This window comes from Lampris incognitus, chromosome 16, assembly GCF_029633865.1.
Source record: "Lampris incognitus isolate fLamInc1 chromosome 16, fLamInc1.hap2, whole genome shotgun sequence".
In the NCBI taxonomy this organism is placed as follows: domain Eukaryota; kingdom Metazoa; phylum Chordata; class Actinopteri; order Lampriformes; family Lampridae; genus Lampris; species Lampris incognitus.
In genome coordinates this window covers 31,032,581-31,052,580 of record NC_079226.1, presented here as the reverse complement: position 1 = coordinate 31,052,580, position 20,000 = coordinate 31,032,581, and the positions used below count along the sequence as shown (strand labels likewise).

The 20,000-nt window shown below is 48.3% G+C and overlaps 1 protein-coding gene across 1 annotated transcript in view; it reads right to left on the bottom strand.

Moving 5' to 3' along the window:
- The window catches only part of LOC130126053 (glutamate receptor ionotropic, NMDA 3A-like), a 91,906-nt gene that overhangs the window by 67,945 nt on the left and 3,961 nt on the right, over positions 1-20,000 (bottom strand). The gene's annotated exons all lie outside the window — the stretch shown is intronic.

Below are 20,000 nucleotides of genomic sequence, written 5' to 3'. Positions count from 1 at the left end.
CATACGCTCACATAGAAAGAGACAGAAGGGACACGCTTGCTGATTGAAATCTTAACCAATGACGTTGCACTGTGTGGAACTAATTGCAGTTTGCTCCTGCAGAATGGATAGATAGATAGAGAGATAGAGAGATAAGATAGACAGGGCGAGAGAGAGATAGACTGAGAGCGAGAGAGGGACTGAAAGAGAGATAGACAGAGAGCGAGATAGACAGAGGGGGGACTAAGAGACAGATAGAGAGAGAGATAGACTGCGAGAAAGAGAGCGCGAGAGACAGAGAGAGAGAGGGATAGAGAGAGAGAGGGAGAGAGAGAGGGACAGAGAGAGGGACTGAGAGATGGAGAGAGAGAGGGACAGAGATAGACAGAGAGAAAGAGAGAGACAGAGAGAGAGAGGGACAGAGATAGAGAGATAGACAGAGAGAGGGAGAGAGAGAGGGACAGAGAGAGATAGAGAGAGAGAGGGACATAGATAGACAGAGAGAGGGAGGGGGAGAGAGATAGACAGGGAGGGGGAGAGAGAGAGAATATGCTCATGCCAGAGAAGCAATGAGGGGGTGCCTTGTACGTTGTTGCCGCTGTGCCAGATTGGGGAATAAGGGGGGGGGGGCATGACAGTGTTTGGCTAGCAGGTGAGGGCGTTGGAGTGGGGTTCAGTGGAAGGCGTGCTGGCTTCGGGAAGCCCTGGCTGCCGTACCGGCCTTAATGTATCCCGGCCTCCCGAGCCGGGATGAGGAGCGCATGATCTGGGTGTATTTCCCTTTCAAGGACGTTTGATTGAAGTCATAAAAATGAAAGATGACTTGTTGGAACGGAATCACTGCGGATTCTCTCCCGCGACTACTCATCCCTCTCTCCCCCTTCCAGCCTCTCCCCTCTGCCCCCCCCCCTCTGCGGACACTTTATCCTGCCAAAGCAGTGCCTCCGTCGCTAACCCTCCGAGGTAGGGGGAAAGGATAATTGAAAAAGTTCTCACGCCGGGAGTTAAGTAAAGCAGATAAGGAGAGAAGTTGGAGAGGGAGAGAAAAACGTTGACTGCACAACAAATACCAGAGGACGTGTCGCCTCTAGTGGGCCGAGCGCTCTCGTGCTGTGCTCGTGGGCTGAGACAGACGGAGACACAGACAGAGAGAGAGACAGAGAGAGAAAGAGAGAGAGAGAGAGTGACTGAACATTTTTCAACATTTTTCTGGAAGACCAAAAAAATAATGTAAGAGAGAGAGACAGTGAGAGAGAGCGAGAGAGAGAGAGAGAAACCCCATCTATGGCGTGAAAAGGAAGGGAGAGACAGAGCAAAGCAGAGGTAAACAGCGGAAGATAAGCAATAGGTAAAAATGGAGAGGAAGGCGGTTGCGGAAGGGAAAAAGCATGGGAGAGCAACTGAGAGCGAGACAGAGAGAGAGAGAGAGAGAGAGAGAAAGAAAGAAAGAAAGAATAAAAAGCTCTGTGTTATCTTTTTCAGCCATCTCCATTGTCCACTGGCTCAGATTTTAATACCCACTTATGCAAATACGGCCATTCTTTCCTCCAAAGATACCGTGGGAGCCCAAGGAAAACTTCAACAATGTGTATACGAGTTGGTTGTGTGTGTGTGTGTGTGTGTGTGCATGTTTGTGTGCCTGCATGTATTCGTATGCTAAATTGACTGTATGATGTGTTTAACCTATCTTGTGCATTTGACTGTGTGCACACAGGTTTCTCTTTTCTTTATGGCAGCTTCTCTCATGTGTGTTGGAGTTTTTGTGTGTGTGTGTGTGTGAGTGTGTGTGTGTGTGTGTGTGTGTGTGTGTGTGTGTGTGTGTGTGCTTGAATTTCTCGAAAGACGTGTGTTGGTGTGTGGGTTTGTTTGGTCAGTGTGTTTGTGAGAGAACATGCGCGCTAGCATGTATGTTGTGTATGAGCATGCACGAGCTTGTCTGTGTGTGTGTGTGTGTGTGTGTGTGTTCGTTCGTGATATTGTTGTGCCAGGAAAGCCTCTCCCTCCTCCTACCCTCTCCATACCTCCAGCAATACCCCCCCACCTTCACCACTACTCCACCTCCCTTTCCCTCTCCTGCCTCTATCCCTCACTTCCTCCTTGCGTCTTTCCTTATCTCAGCGGTCGGGAACCTATGGCTCGCGAGCCATATATGGCTCTTCTGGTGACGGCATATGGCTCCCAGACAATTTTGAGTTGAAAATTATTTTTTTTTCAAAAAAATCAGTTTGGAACTGGTTTTAAAATACTTGTGATATTTCTTAATAATACTGTGTCATTTTAAAGTAAACAGAAATTAGTTTTGAAGATAAATTTCACGGGTCACGGGTCACCCGTGGGTCGGGTCGGGAACCAATGGCTCGCGAGCATGTCCGGGTCATTGTAAAGGTGAAGAAATCAATTTTATCAGATAGCCAACTAGTTTATCCGCTTCAACCCTTGTAACGGAAAAGATGGCAAAAAGAAAAAAAGACGATGATTACCGTGCATTCCAGGCTGCGTGGACAGAGGAATTTGCATTTGTGGAGAGAGCAGGATCTGCGGTATGTCTAATATGCAATGATAAAATTGCATCGATGAAACGGTCAAATATAAAGCGGCACTTCGATACGCACCATGCTTCATTTGCATGGAAATATCCAGCGGGGGACAGCAGGAAAAGGGCATGCGAGGAGCTACAGCGGAGAGTGCAGACGAGTCAGCAGCAACTACGTGTGTGGACCAAGCAAGGTGACGGGAATTCCGCTAGCTTTGCGGGGGCTTTGGCAATAGTAAGGAATGGAAAGTCATTCACAGATGGCGAGTATGCCAAAACATTCATGCTTGATGTGGCCAATGAACTGTTTGATGACTTCCCAAATAAAGACAAGATAATCAAACGAATAAAAGACATGCCCCTGTCAGCAAGAACTGTGCACGATCGTAGCATCATGATGGCAAATCAAGTCGAGGAAACACAAATTAAGGACATAAACGCCGGGACATACTTTTCTCTCGCGTTAGATGAGTCAACAGACGTTAGCCATCTATCTCAGTGCAGTATCATTGCCAGGTATGCTGCAGGTGACACACTGCGTGAGGAAAGCTTGGCTGTTTTGCCAATGAAAGGGACAACAAGAGGAGAGGATTTATTCATGTCTTTCATGGAGTTTGCTAAAGAAAAAAAACTACCGATGGATAAACTTATTTCTGTCTGTACTGATGGTGCACCCTGTATGTTGGGGAAGAACAAAGGATTTGTAGCGCTTCTCCGTGAACATGAAAAGAGAGCCATCCTAAGTTTTCATTGCATCCTGCACCAGGAGGCGCTTTGCGCTCAGACGTGTGGCCAGGAGCTTGGCGAGGTGATGTCTCTGGTCATTCGAGTGGTCAACTTTATTGTTGCCCGAGCTTTAAATGATCGCCAGTTTAAAGCTCTGTTAGAAGAAGTTGGGAATCATTATCCCGGTCTGCTTTTACACAGCAACGTGCGTTGGTTGTCAAGGGGGAAGGTGCTCAGCCGTTTTGCAGCTTGCCTGAGTGAAATCCGGACTTTTCTTGAAATGAAAGGCGTCAAGCATCCTGAGCTAGACAACACTGACTGGCTCCTGCAGTTTCACTATCTCGTGGACATAACTGGCCATCTGAACCAGCTCAATGTGAAAATGCAAGGTATTGGAAATACAATCTCATCCCTTCAACAAGCAGTGTTTGCATTTGAAAGCAAGCTGGAAGTCTTTCTCAGGGACATTGAAACAGGTCGTCTTCTGCACTTTGAAAGACTGCAACAATTTAGAGATGCATGCTTAGCAAGTGACTCCACTCAACATCTGGATCTCCAGCAGCTAGCTGGCTTTACGTTCAATCTCCTGCAGTCATTCAAAGCACGTTTTGGAGAATTTCGTGCGCGCACTGGGCTTTTCAAGTTCATCACTCATCCACATGAGTGTGCAGTGGACAAAATCGACCTGACATGCATCCCCGGGGTCTCTATCGGAGACTTTGAGCTGGAAGTTGCTGACCTGAAGGCATCAGACATGTGGATGAGTAAGTTCAAGTCACTTAATGGAGAGTTGGAAAGTCTTGCGCGACAGCGAGCAGAGCTGGCGAGGGAACACAAGTGGACAGAAATTAAAAATCTTCAACCTGAAGACCAGCTGATTCTTAAAACTTGGAACGAGCTTCCTGTGACATACCACACAATGCAGCGTGTGAGTATTGCCGTATTGACCATGTTTGGCTCTACATATGCATGTGAACAGTCTTTCTCGCATATGAGGAACATTAAGACCAACCTACGCTCACGTTTAACTGATGGAAGCCTCAACGCCTGCATGAAGCTCAACCTCACCACGTATGAACCAGACTACAAGGCCATCAGCAAAACCATGCAGCACCAGAAGTCGCATTAAAAGTAAGACATATTTAATTTATTATACGTCAAAAATACTATATGGCTCTCAATGAAATATATTTAGAAATATTTGGCTTTTATGGCTCTCCCAGTCAAAAAGGTTCCCGACCCCTGCCTTATCTCTTCCCATCATTCTCCTCTTTCTCTCTCTCTCTCTCCATCCCTCATCTGTTCTCTCCTCCTCCTGCCTCCCTCCTTCCCCCATCACTGTCTTTGTCCTTTTCCGGGCGTCCCAAAGGAGTTTAGATCAATCAAAACGCTCAACAGGCATTGTTAGTGAGCCGCTGTTGTCGAAGAATGAAGCCCCGGACCCTGGGGTCCGCCGGCCTCGAAATTAAATAGCTGGAGAGCCGAACGCTCGCCTCCTGCAGGAGCCTCTACACCCTCCGCTGACAATCTACTCAGGACCGCTTTATACCGCCAACAAAACCAATCACTTAAACCGCCTCCGCCGCAGGTACGCTCACGGGGGGGGGGGCGTCATTACTTTTTGGAAAATAGCCGATGCTAATAAATACCCTTAGAGAGGCAGATGATGCTGATTTGAAAGCAGGGTTAACCCATTCATCGCCCCGAGGGAGGTCGCTCGGGTGATGAAGTCAGCAGCCAATGGGGAGGACCGCTCCGGGCCCCGGGACCTTGCAGTCATAAACTGATTTAACGCAAAGCAGGCGAACAAGGTGTGCTGTGAGATCAATATCTCATCCATTAAGGGCAAGAGGGGAACTACAAGTGATCGGCGACGGGGCACTTCTCCACAGGCCGGCCCCCAAACCCCACAACACAACCTGTTTTGCACACATACGTGGATGTGACGCACACCTGCGCGTGGCAAGCGAGGACACATACAGACGTATATACACATATACCTGGGTGCACGATACAACACACCCGGTGGCTGGCAGGCATTTTTGCATGCATGCATGGTAACATAGCAACATCTTTGCCACACGTACACACACATGCATGCGCACACATGTGCACACACACAAACGCAGACACACAGATATGCTCACACACCACCCTCAATCCCTTGGTCTCTCAGATGCAAAGCTTTCAGATAACAACATACAGCAGTGGCCAAAAAGACACATACACACACACACACACACATACGATAAACAGAAAATATTGGCAGAGCATTATTGCTGCTGGGAAGGCACTGGCAGGAAACCTACAATCCAGCGCTGCTCCAGTCAGCACGGCGTGATTCAGACTGGCGTGCTGTGGCTCTCCAGGCGAGACGGAGCCGGCGCAGAACCGGTGTAGACGCTACGAGCGTCTCCGTGCTGCTTTATGAAGCGTCCTTCGGCGCAGCCGAGAAGGCTAGCCTGAACAGGTCTGATAATTAGCGTTGTTTCGCCGAGAAAGTTGGGGAGTCGGAGCCTTCAGCGTGGCTGTCACAGGAAGGCTGGGTTAGACGACAGCCCTGCCGTGGTGACTCACAAGCCCTTTCCATCACTCCTGTCATCACAACTGTGAGACCAGACACCCCCACTGGCGGGATTAGAAGGAAGTTTCCTATTGGCTCGGATCCACACAAAAAACAACAACAACAACAAAAGAAACAGCCACACACTTCTTTAACAAGTTGAGAGAACAAAACAAACGGCAGAGTATGCACTTCAAACTAAGTGATCCGTGTCTTACATAACAAGCCTTTTGTCGCCAACAGATTTGTGAGAAGAAGAACTCCGGGTGACTTTTTACTGCCGGAGCCATTAAATCTGGTACGCCGCAGCGCTCCCCACCCACCGCACGGTTCCACAGTACCGAGTCTGAGATTAACACGTGTATTGTCAAATAACACTCTCTTTTGGGTACGCACACGTCTTTTTTTTCACTCACTTCTTAAGGCCATTTGTTGGTCCGTATCCGAGACAGGTAAAGGAGATATCTGTGACAGCTTAAAACGCTTTATTTTCTTCTTACTCTGCAAAGCCGGGCTGTGTGAAGGGTGTGGGGGGGGGAGGACAAACAGATTCTGACACATCTGCTAAAATGCTTTCACTGGATAGTGTCAAGATATAGACAAAATATATAATCAAAACGGCCTAATTCCCATGACAGCCATCGCAAATTACCATGAGAGGTTGTGGATTTGCGGAGCGTTCCCCGCGACACGGTTTCTGTGATGCGTTGCTGAAAATGGGTTACCTCTTCACCGGCCCAACGTCTTCGTTTGATCAATTTCATGCAACTCTACCCAGCTGTTTTGCCAGAAATCAAACACCTCCTCCAAACCCGTTCTACCCGGCGTATCTCTGTGCTTGTACGCCCTTCCACCCTGCCTGGAGAAAGATAATTCTGTGGAGTCACTCAGGATGCCATATCTCCACGTTAGTTCATTTTTAGGTCCAGCCCCGAGGGGGGCGGGCGGGCGGGGGGGGGCATGTGGAGCTTTAGCGAAAGTTGAGTCAGGAAGACTATCTTTCCCATGCATAGGCCTGCAGTTATACTTCTTATTTTATCCTGCCATCTTCACCTCCCACACATGCTCGCTCATATCTTCTCTCGCTGTCATCATCTGGGGCTGTTAACTGAGCTGTCAGCTGATCACATCACCTGTTCTCACCTGTCCAATAGCACAGCCACACACCTGCGTGGTGAGCCTATCATCTTGCTGCTGGGTGTTTTTAAAATGTGTGTTATCTCCCCTCTTCAGTGCGTTTGTGCTGCCGTTATGCACACCCCTCCACCTCCCCATCACCGCCCAGTCCTCACAGCTCATCAGTTTCATCTCTTCATCGGCCTCAGCGGGCGGCACGGTGGCCCAGTGGTTAGCGCTGTTGTCTCACAGCAAGAAGTCCTGTGTTCGAACCCCAGGCCGTCCCGGGTCCTTTCTGTGTGGCGTTTGCATGTTCTCCCCGTGTCTGCGTGGGTTTCCTCCGCGTGCTCCGGTTTCCTCCCATCATTAAAGACATGTATGTTAGGGTTGATGCTGCTACCTGTTCCCCTGACTGAGAGGCATGGCGTGAAGAAGCGGAATATCTATCTGTCATCTCAGCACAAGTCAGCAGCCGCCACCACCAGTGTCTGGACTCCATGGGGGGATTTATTATGCAGCTGCCTGTCGATTAAAATATCTCCCTGTTGAGTCTGAGCGCTAAAGACTTTCTCTGTATGTATTCATTTCCGCTAAATCCTCTGTTATAATAAATAATTATCTTTACTTCATTCACTGTGTTCTCCTGATTGAAATAGCTCTACTTTCTTTTTTGGGATACCTGTACCATTCCCCTTTGCTGTCTGACATATTTCTTATGATGGGACTACAAAATTCTGTTCTGTTCTATTATGTACTACTCTGTTCTATTCTATTCTGTACTGCTCTGTTCTATTCTGTACTGTACTATACTGTTCTATTCTGTACTGTACTGTTCTGCTCTGTTCTGTTTTATTCTGTACTGTACTGTTGTGTTCTATACTATACTATACTGTTCTGTTTTGTTCTGTACTATACTGTTCTGTACTGTAGTGTTCTGTTCTATTCTGTACTGTACTGTTCTATTCTATCTAGCCATTCATCCACACAGTCCGGTTGTAATTCACATTTGTCAGAAGACAGTTATGAGCAGGGGCCTTCCCAATTATTACAATAATTTTAATAATCAGTATTTATGAAAATCATCCACACTGTAAGAGTAATGCAATTTTGTCCACCACTGACCTAAAATACCCTATCATACAAAAAGAGCAATAATCTACTTTGACTTAGTGCTATCAGTCATACTCACAGAGTAGATTTTCTTTGAACAATAGATATTTTCAGGACAAAACTCAAGTGTTACGATATACAGCTCCAGGTGTACCACTTAGGTGGCGCTGGCCCGACATGCAGATGCCGGCCAGATGCATGTGACTGACCTGTACCCAGGTGATATATTGCTCTACACCATAGTGTGACTTGGCAGAAGGTACGTGCTAAGGAGAATTCGTTTCAGTCTGAAGGACATGCTGTTCTCAGTAACAAAGGACAATTACGCAGCAAACCTCAGGGACAATAGCTTCTTTCCATCCCTTTCTTTTTCCCTTCTTGCCCTCCTCCACTCCCCTCCCTCGCTTACCTTTTCTTGACTCTGCTTTGTTTTCATTTCTCTGACTGCCTCCCTCTCTTCCACCCTGCCACCCTCTTTTCCCTCATTTGCTTATTTTTATCTCGCTCTAGTTCCCCCTCCCTCTCTCTTTCACTCTCTACCAGCTATTTCCCCCCTCTCTTGTCTCCTCTTATCTGTCTCTCTTTCCTTGTTGGTCCCTCTTCATCCTGTCCTACCCAGCTGCCTCCCTATTTGTCTCTCTCTTCTTCTACATTTCTCTCTCCCTGGCTATCTACCCAGTTTGTCCATCTCTTGTGAATGTGCGTGTCTGTCCTCATGCACATGGATATCTGACCGTCTTTCCTGCGTCCCCAGTCCACCTGCGTAATCACTCAGGATTTGTCTTTCATTTGGCTCTGCTCTGCTTTACAAAGGCAGCTCAAACAGAGATCGCTGCGTACACACACACACACATACACACACACGCGCGCGCGCGCGCGCACACACACACATAAATCCGAAGCCTTAATTTTTCAGCCGCTGACAACTGTTTTTGTGCATGTGTGTGTGATGTATGCACTAATACAGAATCTCATTCTCTCGTTCTCTCGCTCTCTTTCTGTTTGGATGCATCTGTATTATTAGTGCATGTGTGTGTGTTTGCGTGCGTGTGTGTGTGTATGCAGTCAACAGTGGTGCATCTATGCATGCATCTATGCATGCATACATGATACAGTGTGATGTCGTATAATACAGTGTATGTAGTGGCACACATTTGCACCTGTATATACCGTGTGTGAGCTGGGGGGCATGTTTGTGTGGGAGGGTCAGGGTTTTTGACTGAGCATATGTAATGTGTATGTACATATATGCGGCACCTGTGTGTGTGTGTTTGTGTGTGTGTGTGTGTGTGTGTGTGTGCGTGTGTGTGCTTGATACAATAAGGAGGCCACTATTCTCATGGGCAGGCAATGGCCTCATAAGAAAAGTCCAGATCACCTACCTTGTGGGGAGATTTTTTTTTAGGTCCCCACACAGAAAAGTGTTATTTCTGGGTTGTAGGGTTAGGTTTAGGGCTAGGCTTACAACCGGGGTTATGGTTAGGTGTAGGTCTGGTATTAAAGTTCAGCAGTGGAATTAGGCTTGGGGTTAAAATATGGTTTAAATTTGGGTTGGTGTTGGATCATCTTAGGGTCAAAGCTAGGGTTGGGATTTGGGTTGATTTTAAGGTGAGGGAAATAGAATATTTACTCTTTACATACATTTTCAGTTTTCTGTGTGTGTGTGTGTGTGGGGGGGGGGGTGTTCTCACAGACAGCTCTTGCCCTGCAGGCAGGTGGTGTTGAGGCTATTCAGTATGGGTTTTAAATCATCCTTGTTTTGTTGGCAGCTCCTAACATAAATATCACCGGAGGAACTCTGAAGTTACCTCGCGGTCGTCCCAGCAACCACTCATCCGCCTCACCCAAATAACTCCATCTCTGACGGCCTCTCAATCTGACATACTTTGCTTAACTGTGCTTTAAATTCTCTCTCCCCCCCTCTCCTCCGCCCTTTGCTCACTGGCTCAGGTTTGTCTTGGTGTCATCCTCTGTCTTTCTCTCCCTCTCCCTGTCCTCATCTGTCTCTCTCTCTCTCGTCCTTCATTCAATCATTGTTGTCCCTTGCTCTAATTCTGCAGCATCACTCTGTCAGTTTTTGCACCTGACTATCTTTTTTTGCCAATTTGCTCCTTTCTTGCTCTCTGGATTTCCTTCCTCTACCACCTCCTCTTCACCGCTGGGTGTTTAGCTAACCTGTCGCCTCAGCGCTCTCTCACCCGTGAACCGCGACCATCTGTCAGCATCTGTCTCTCTCAACATCTCGCACCTGTCTCAAGCCCCCTTCGCACCTGTCTGTCTGTCTGTCTGTCCGTCCATCTGTATCTCCCTGGTGACCTTTCGGAGCAGCTATAGAGCCCTGTGGCCATTTGTCCCCGAGTCAGTCCTTATCTCCAAAGCACAGCTTGCCTAGATTACTGGTTTTCTGCTTCGGTTACCACCTAGCGCACAGCGATGATAGACCCCAACCACAAACAAACACACAAACAAACAATTACTGCTCAATCAACATCATCAGCACAGTTGTTGGTGAATGTCAAAAGAGGGTGTTAGTGGGCCTGGAATGTGATGTGAGGAAGCATGTTTTTATGTAATTGTGTGTGTGTGTGTGTGTGTGTCTGTTTTTATGTTCTGTGCAAGCTGACTCCGTGTGCACACACACATGTGGGTGTATCTGTGCATGTGCATAGGAGTGTGTGCTTTTGTGTATGTCCGCATGTGTTTGTCGGTGCACAGGCTTAGGGGTGTGTGTGTGTGTGTGTGTTTGTGTGTTTTTCAATCACAGATTAATGTAACTTATGTAACTTATAACCCAGTCACTGGGGATGCACAAGCCAGTGAATTCTTAGTGCCGCTCCCAAGCCCGGATAAATGGGGAAGGTTGTGTCGTGAAGGGCATCCGGCGTAAAACCTTTGCCAAATCAAATGTGCGGATCATAAATCAGACTTCCATACTGGCTCGGTCAAGGTTCGGGTTACCAATGACTACCACCAATACTGTTTTACTGCAGGGTGCCGGTGGAAACTATGCTACTGTTGGGCGAAGGAGGAGGCGAGGGGAAAGGCATGCCAAGAGGCAGCAGGAGAGGAGGGAGGGTAGGAGTGTGGAGGTGAGAGTGGGAACTTTGAATGTTGGCACCATGACTGGTAAAGGGAGAGAGCTGGCTGATGTGATGGATAGAAGAAAGGTAAGTATACTGTGTGTGCAAGAGACTAGGTGGAAGGGGAGTAAGGAGGAGGGTTCAAACTCTTCTACTATGGTGCGGATGGGGGGAGAAATGGGGTAGGGGTAATTCCAAAGGAAGTGTATGTCAAGAGTGTGTTGGAGGTGAAGAGTGTCAGACAGAGTGATGAGTATGAAGCTGGAAATCGAAGGTATAATGATGAATGTTATCGGTGCATATACCCCACAAGTTGGGTGTGAGGTGGAAGAGAAAGAAGAATTCTGGAGTGAGTTGGAAGAAGTGGTGGAGAGGGTACCCAAGGAGGAGAGTGGTGATTGGGGCAGACTTCAATGGACATGTTGGTGAAGGGAACAGAGGTGATGAGGAGGTGATGGGTAGGTTATGATGTCAAGGAGAGAAATGTGGAAGGACAGATGGTGGTGGATTTTGCAAAAAGCATGGAAATGGCTGTGGTGACTACATATTTCAAGAAGAGGGAGGGACTTGTAAGACGTATAAGACGTATGAAGTACAAGAGTGGAGGAAAGTGGACACAGGCGAACTACATCTTATGAAGGAGGTGCGATCTGGAAGAGATTGGAGACTGCAATGTGGTGACAGGGGAGAACATAGCTAGGCAGCATCGGATGGTGGTCTGTCGGATGAATGTGGAGATCAAAATGAGGAAGCGAATGAAGGCAGAGCCAAGGATCAAATGTTGGAAGCTGAAGAAGGAACACTGTTGTGTGGAGTTCAGGCAAGAGTTAAGACAGATACTGGGTGGTAGTGAAGAGTTGCCCGATGGCTGGGCAGCCACTGCAAAAATAGTGAGGGAGACAGCTAGGAAGGTAGTTGGTGTGTCATCAGGACAGAGGAAGGAAGACAAGGAGACTTGGTGGTGGAATGAAGAAGTACAGCAAAGTATACAGAGGAACAGGTTGGCAAAGAAGAAGTGGGATAGTCAGAGAGATGAAGAAAATAGACAGGAGTACAAGGAGATGCAACGTAAGGTGAAGAGAGAGGTGGTGAAGACAAAGGAAAAGGTGTATGGTGAGTTGTATGAGAGGTTAGACACTAAGGAAGGAGAAAGGGACTTGTACTGGCTAGACAGAGGGACCAGGCTGGGAAGGATGTGCAGCAGGTTGGGGTGATGAAGGATATTGATGGAAATGTGCTGACAAGCAAGGAGGGTGTGTTGAAAAGGTGGAAGGAGTACTTTGAGGGACTAATGAATGAAGAAAATTAGAGAGAGAATGTTGGATGATGGGATTGTGAATTAGGAAGTGCGGTGGATTAGCAAGGAGGAAGCGGGGGCAGCTATGAAGAGGATGAAGAGTGGAAAGGCGGTTGGTCCTGATGACATACCTGTGTAGGCATGGAGATGTTTAGGAGAGATGGCAGTGGAGTTTTAAACTCGATTGTTTAACACAATCTTGGAAAGTGAGAGGATGCCTGAGGAGTGGAAAAGAAGCATACTGGTACTGATTTTCAATAATATGGGAGATGAGCAGAGCTGTATAAAGAGGTTTAAAGTTGATCAGCCACAGCACAAAGCTATGGGAAAGAGTCGTGGAAGCTGGGATAAGAGGAGAGGTGATGATTAGCGAGCAGCAGTATGGTTTCATGCCAGGAAAGAGCACCACAGATGCGATTTTTGCTTTGAGAATGTTGATGGAGAAGTATAGAGAAGGTCAGAATGAGCTATATTGTGTCTTTGTGAATTTAGAGAAAGCATACGACAGCATATGAAGTGGAGCGTGTCTCCTGCTTGAAATTCCTTGGAGTCCACATCAGCGAGGACCTTTCCTGGACATTAAACACCGAGGCCCTTGTGAAAAAGGCCCAACAACGCCTGCATTTCCTGAGGAGGCTGAGGAGCGCCCGTCTATCCCCCAAAATTCTCACCAACTTCTACCCCTGCATCGTAGAGAGCATCCTGACCAGCTGCACCTCAGTGTGGTATGGCAATTGCACCCCAGTAGACCAGGAAGCTCTGCAGCGGGTCGTCATGGCGGCCCAGCATATCACCGGTACCCAGCTCCCAGCCATAAAACATATTTATCACAAACGCTGCCTTCGAAGAGGTCTGAGCATCAGCAGAGATCCCACCCACCCCAACCATGGACTGTTCTTCCCCCTGCGCTCTGGGAGGTACTACAGGAGCCTCAGAGCCCACACTGCCAGGCTCAAAAACAACTTATTTCCACAAGCTGTTGCCCACCTGAACCTGGCTACCCACTGAATGTCTGTTGATATTTTTAAATATTTTATACTCTTGCTCTTTTTTAACTTATTTTTAGCTTTTGGTCTTCATGTGTTTATATCTTATACTGTGTTTGCTGTGTTTGTCTGTGTCTGTCTTGCACTGTTTGGTGAAGCCACAGCCCTCATTTCATTTTTAACATGTGCCTGCACATTGTTTTTAATGACAATAAATTGAATTGAATTGAATGGACAGGGTTCCGAGAGAGGAGGTGTGGTACTGTATGAGGAAGTCGGGAGTGGCAGAGGAGTATGTAGGAGTGGTGCAGGATATGTACGAGGGCAGTATGACAGCGGTGAGGTGTGTGGTAGGAATGACGGATGGGTTCAAGGTGGAGGAGGGATTACATCAAGGATCGGTTCTGAGCCCTTTCTTGTTTGCAAGAGTGATAGACAGGTTGACAGACAAGATCAGGCAGGAGTCTCGGTGGACTATGATGTTCAGGGGCTGACATTGTGATCTGTAGTTAGAGTGGAGAGCAGGTTGGGGAGAGCCTGGAGAGGTGGAGGTATACACTGGAGAGAAAAGGAATGAAATTCAGCAGGAGAAAGATGGAGTACATATTCATGAATGAGAGGGAGGACAGTGGGATGGTGAGGATGCAAATAATAGAAGTGGCAAAGGTGGATGAGTTTAATTACTTGGGGTCAACTGTTCAAGATAATGGGGAGTGCGGAAGAGAGGTGAAGAAGAGAAGGCAGACAGGGTGGAGTGGGTGGAGAAGAGTGTCAGCAGTGATTTGCGACAGAAGGGTACCAGCAAGAGTTAAAGGGAAGGTTTACAAGATGGTTGTGAGACCAGCTAAGTTGTATGGTTTGGAGACAGTGGCACTGATGAAAAGACAGGAGGTGGAGGTGGCAGAGTTGAAGATGCTAAGATTTTCACTGGGAGTGACGAAGAAGGACAGAATTAGGAACGAGTATGTTAGAGGGACAGCTCAGGTTGGACGGTTTGGAGACAAAGCAAGAGAGGCAAGATTGAGATGGCTTGGACATGTGTGGAGGAGAGATGCTGGGTATATTGGGAGAAGGATGCTGAATATGGAGATGCCAGGGAAGAGGAGAAGAGGAAGGCCAAAGAGGAGGTTTATGGATGTGGTGAGGGAGGTCGTACAAGTGGCTGGTGTGACAGAGGAGGATGCAGAGGACAGGAAGAGATGGAAACGGATGATCCGCTGTGGCGCCCCCTAATGGGAGCAGCCGAAAGAAGAAGCAAGAAGATGAAGAAGAAGAAGAAGAAGAAGAAGAAGAAGAAGAAGAAGAATTTAACTTATCACTCACTAATCCTCTAATGAACCAACTATCCGATTTCTTTAATGGGAATTTTCAATTGTATGTTCAAAAGAAAACACTGACTATTAAATAACTCTTACATTTTCTGCACAACTGCACAAGGTTACAGGACCTTCTCTCAGTCAGCCAAATCTCAGAATAAAGCAGTGTTCCCAAAGAGCTGTTTTGTTCAAATAAAACCCAACTGAAAAGGAACTGCGGTGTATCCCACTTTACCTAACGAGTTTTACTCTCCCAAAGTAAAGGACTCTGCTGTCTGTGGCACTTAGCGCGTGGTATGAACCGTCCTGCGGCCCGTGCGTGTGAATTAGACCGGCACAGACCCTCAGATAGACTTAGACTGCCCGACCGGTCACCGGTCGTGACCCATCCAGCTGAGAATCGGCCAATTCCAGTGCCGGCCGATCGACCGGTGCATCTCTAGAACCAACACAGTGGAGATAATAGTACCTCCATCAAACTTCAATCGAAGAGAAACCTCAAGACCCGGCGTCCCCCACCCAACCCCACCCCCAGCTCCATCATGACTCTATCCCTCAATTCCCTCCCTCCGATGATATCTGCTCCTCTATCTCTCTCTCCTCCATCTCTCTCTCTCTCCCTCTCTTTCCTCCCAGGGACAGATGCACCCCCTCTTGTCCTCCCAGCCTCTATCCATCATTGGCCCGTTTCATTTTTTCCCCCCATACAGAGCGAAACACAATTGTGATGTTGATGGCCACTGCAGACATTTTTTTGTTTTAGCAGTGTTGCTTGGGCCGGAGGGGGGAACACAGGCGAAACATTACAACACCAGCCCGAGCACCATGCTGAGCCACTAACCCAGGCCCGTGGACTTTTTAGTAATGCACGCGCTGCTGCCTCTGCTCCGCTCTGCTCAATTAATCTGGCTCAGTCAAGACCGCGTTCAACTGTCATCATAACACTAATAAAGAGAATGCTTTGAGCTGTTTGCATTAAGTGGCCTGCTTGTCTCGGGCTGTCAGTTTGCCTAAGGCTCTGGCTCGATGCGTTCTTTTCTTTTTCTTTTCTTTTTTTTAACCATGTCTTTCCACTCGTTTATTCCTCTGTGTTCGGGGCACAAATCCCCCCATCATCTCAGAGAAAACACTAAGGGAAGGCTGGCCTTGTGCAGGTTCATTAGACTTAATAACCTTTACTGTGCGCAGACCAGAGGGTGTGTGCAAGGTGCAAGCACCCTGTGTGTGTGTGTGTGTGTGTGTGTGTGTGTGTGTGTGTGTGTGTGTGTGTGTGTGTGTGTGTATGTATGTATGTATGTATGTGTGTGTGTGTGTGTGTGTGTGTGCGCGCGCGTGCGCGCGCGTGTGCGTGCGTGTGTGTGTGTGTGTGTGGGTGTTTATTCCAGGTGGGCGTGCCTATATGACTGTATTTGTGTACCTTGTGTCCAAGTGTGTGTTCTTTGTGTGTGTGTGTGTGTGTGTGTGTGCACGTCATATCTGCACACATGCATGCATGTGTGTGTGAGCGTGTGTGTGCACTATACGTCATGTCTGCACACGTGTATGCACAATACGTCATGTCTGCACACATGCATGTGTGTGTGTGTGTGTGTGTGTGTGTGTGTGTGTGAACGTGTGTGCACTATACGTCATGTATGCACACACTTGTGTATGCACAATACGTCATGTCTGCACACATGCATGCATGCGTGTGTGTGCGTGTGTGTGTTTGAAGATGTGTGCATGACAGAGTGTCCTCTGAGAGCAGGGCGAGCTCAGAGCCACAATGTGTCCTATTCAGCAGGGTCTCTGGATTAAAATGTAATTTCATTCAGAGAGGCAAATTGGGTTTTTAAATGTCCTAATCTTCATTTTCCTAAGCAGAATGAGCTTCTGTGTCAAAAACACAGCGAGTTAATGAAAGAATGCCGCGTGGATAGATTGCAGCACGTTGGGTGTGTTGCGCCCTATCCAAACAATAAATGCCATTCAAAATGACTCTCGGTGAAATACGGAAATAATGAGACGATATAACTTCGGCTGATTGTGTGTTTCAGTGATATCGGGATAATACTTCGACGATAACGAGAAATTTATGGGCGAAATCCGTTTATTTGTGACTCTGCATTGCCGGCTGGCGCGCTCGTTGAGAGTGATTTGCAGTAAGTGCGCGACAACAGCAGACTGGAGCAAATCACACGGCTGAGGACGTCAGGAGACGGCGCTCTTACCGAGCAGCGGGGAGACGACACCCCGGCACCAACACGGATCACGCTGCACCGCCAGACTATAGTAACTAACACGTGACCGGTTTATTAGGGGACACCTAGCGGCGCAGCAAGGTAAGACAGCAGTCAGCGGGGCGCCCGGGTAGCGGGGCGCCCGGGTGGCGGGGCGGTCTGTCCCGTCGTCTGTTGTTGTTGTTCGTCCGTCGCAGCGACGAGGACCATCTAGTCATCCTGCGATGGATGACTGATGACTTGCGCAGTGATTAAAGTGAGGAAGAGTTGCGCATCATCAACCCCACTCTCTCGTCCGAGACCACCTACTTACCAGTGGCGAGACTAGCGAGACGACCGGCAACGGAGACGGATGCAGACTTTCCCTCAGGGGGTTTCTTCCCGTACACGAGTATACCCGCAAGGCAGCGGAGGTTTTAAATCGGACTCCAAACCCGGCTAGATGAAGCTCGTTCGCCTGTCGGGCAGTTCATCTAGGAGAAGGCAAACTCTGATTCCGTTGCCTGCCAACACGGGGATCGCTGGTTCGAATCCCCGTGTTGCCTCCGGCTTGGTCGGGCGTCCCTACAAACACAATCGGCCGTGTCTGCGGGTGGGAAGCCGGATGTGGGTATCCCAGATAGCATCCGGATGTGGGCCACTTCAGGCAATGATTCGGCACTGGCGGTCTTCTTCTGGCCCTGACAAAATGGATGTGAGCCTGACGTAGCCCACATGTATCATAGCAAATAGGGCCCAAATATGCCAAATCAAATGTGGGCCTATTTTTGGCAAAGATGCGGTTCTCAGCAACATGTCATCTGGATGTGACCCTGCAGTGGCCTGTGTGGTAAATGGTGAATATGGCCCAAATATCACAAAACAAATATGGGCCACCTTTGGCAAATACGTGGCACATGCGGCATTGCTGTGGCTTGGTTCTGGCCCAGATCTGGCCAACAGGAGCGGACCGCCCAAGTGCCATCATTCCACGCGGTATGTGGGCCGGATGAAAGTGTCGGGTGTGGGACGGGTCCGGGCCACAGCAAGTTTGCTATCTGGGATGTGTCCTGGTCGCTGCACTAGCGCCTCCTCTGGTCGGTCGGGGCGCCTGTTCGGGGGTCGGGGTGGTGAGAAGGGGATCTTGGGGGGGGGGGTAGCGTGATTCTGCCATGCGCTACGTCCCCCTGGCGAAACTCCTCACTGTCAGGTGAAACGAAGCGGCTGGCGACTCCACATGTATCGGAGGAGGCATGTGGTAGTCTGCAGCCCTCCCCTGATCGGCAGAGGGGGGTGGAGCAGCGATTGGGGCGGCTCGGAAGAGTGGGGTAATTGGCCGGATAGAATTTGGGGGGAAAGGGTGAAACCCCCCCCCCCTTAAATAAAAGAAGCCAGTCAGCGAATATGAAGCCGTTAAGTGGCATTCAGAATAAGACTGCAGATTACATCCTGCAGTATGTCTGTGAATGTTCTCATTCATCCAGGTCATGGTTATCCAAAGGAGTTGAATCAAGTGCAACTGAACTTGGTATATATCCGTGAAGACGTTTCGCCTCTCATCCAAGAGGCTTCCTCAGTTCATCCAAGAGGCTTCCTCAGTTCATCCAAGAGGCTTCCTCAGTTCATGCCTTTCTGACTAGACCAAGCTAGATGAGAGGCGAAACGTCCTCACGGATATATACCAAGTCCAGTTGCACTTGATTCAACTCCTTTGGATCCTGCAGTATATAGTATATATATATATGAGTAACTGAGCTGCAGGAACACTACCTCCACTGTGGGGGCTGACAAGTAATGAATTTCCACTATACCAGCCATCTGACTTAATCACATTTAGGAATCAGCGAAACCATTTCCTCCAGCTCTCACTTTTAATACGTTTCTAGAAAAGAAAAGAAAAATCCCGATTCACAAAATATTTTCCGCGATACTATCGGCAAATCTGGGATAGTTCGGTCAGGCAGCAATTTATTAAGGCCAGAGGCACTAAAAGGGACTTGGTTTGCGCAGATGTCCTATTCAATTAAATCGGTTGGCAATTTTCCCACTGAAACTGGCGTGTTTATCCAACACTGATCACACAGCATAATCATAATTGTGAAGCTCACCGGACGTTTGTTCATCTACTTAGATTAGGAGAAGGTATGCTGGATTCTTTCGCTTTAACACCAAACGCTCTTAATCTCATTTCTTGCCCTAATTACATGACAGGCCACTGATGATCGAATCACCTGTCCCAAATGCCCATAATGGCCCTGATGGGAGTTGGAAACCCATTTCGTTTTTTTCTCCCTCCTCCTCCTCTCCTCTCGCCCTCCCTCTTCCTTTCTTCTCTCCCCCTCCCACCCTCCCATCCCTGGCAGCGATAGATGGACGGGGGAGATTTATGATTGGGGGTCATTCAGTGGTTCTAATTAGCTTAAGTAGGTTGGGAGGAATAAGCACTTCCTCCCTGAGATGCATCGCCAAGTCTCACAGCTTCTGTCTGACTAAGCAGAGAGGAGATACAGCATGCAGACACACTGTACACTTCCCTCGCTCCCTGTCTGTACTTTCTGTCTGTCTGTCTGTCGGTCTCGCTCTCTCTCTGTCTCGCTCTCTCTGTCTCTGTCTGTCTGTCTCGCTCTCTCTCTGTCTATGTCTCCGTCTGTCGGTCTCTCTCTGTCTGTCTCTGTCTGTCTGTCTGTCTGTCGGTGTCTCTCTGTTTATGTCTCTGTCTGTCTGTCTGTCTGTCTGCCTCTCAGTCTGTCTGTTGGACTGTCTGTCTCTCTCTCTCTGTCTATGTCTCTGTCTGTCTGTCTGTCTCTCTCTCTCTTTCTATGTCTGTTTGTTTGTTTGTCTGTCTGTCTGTCTGTCTGTCTGTCTGTCTCTCTCTTTCTGTGTCTCTGTTTGTTTGTCTGTCTGTCTCTCAGTCCCTCTGTTGGAGTGTCTGTCTGTCTTTCTGTCTCTCTCTCTCTGTCTATGTCTCTGTCTGTCTGTCTCTCAGTCTGTCTGTAGGAGTGTCTGTCTGTCGGTCTGTCTGTTGTCTGTCTCTCAGTGTGTGTGTGTGTCAGTGTGGCTGGGTATGTGTGTGTGTGTGTCTCTCTCTGTGTCCAT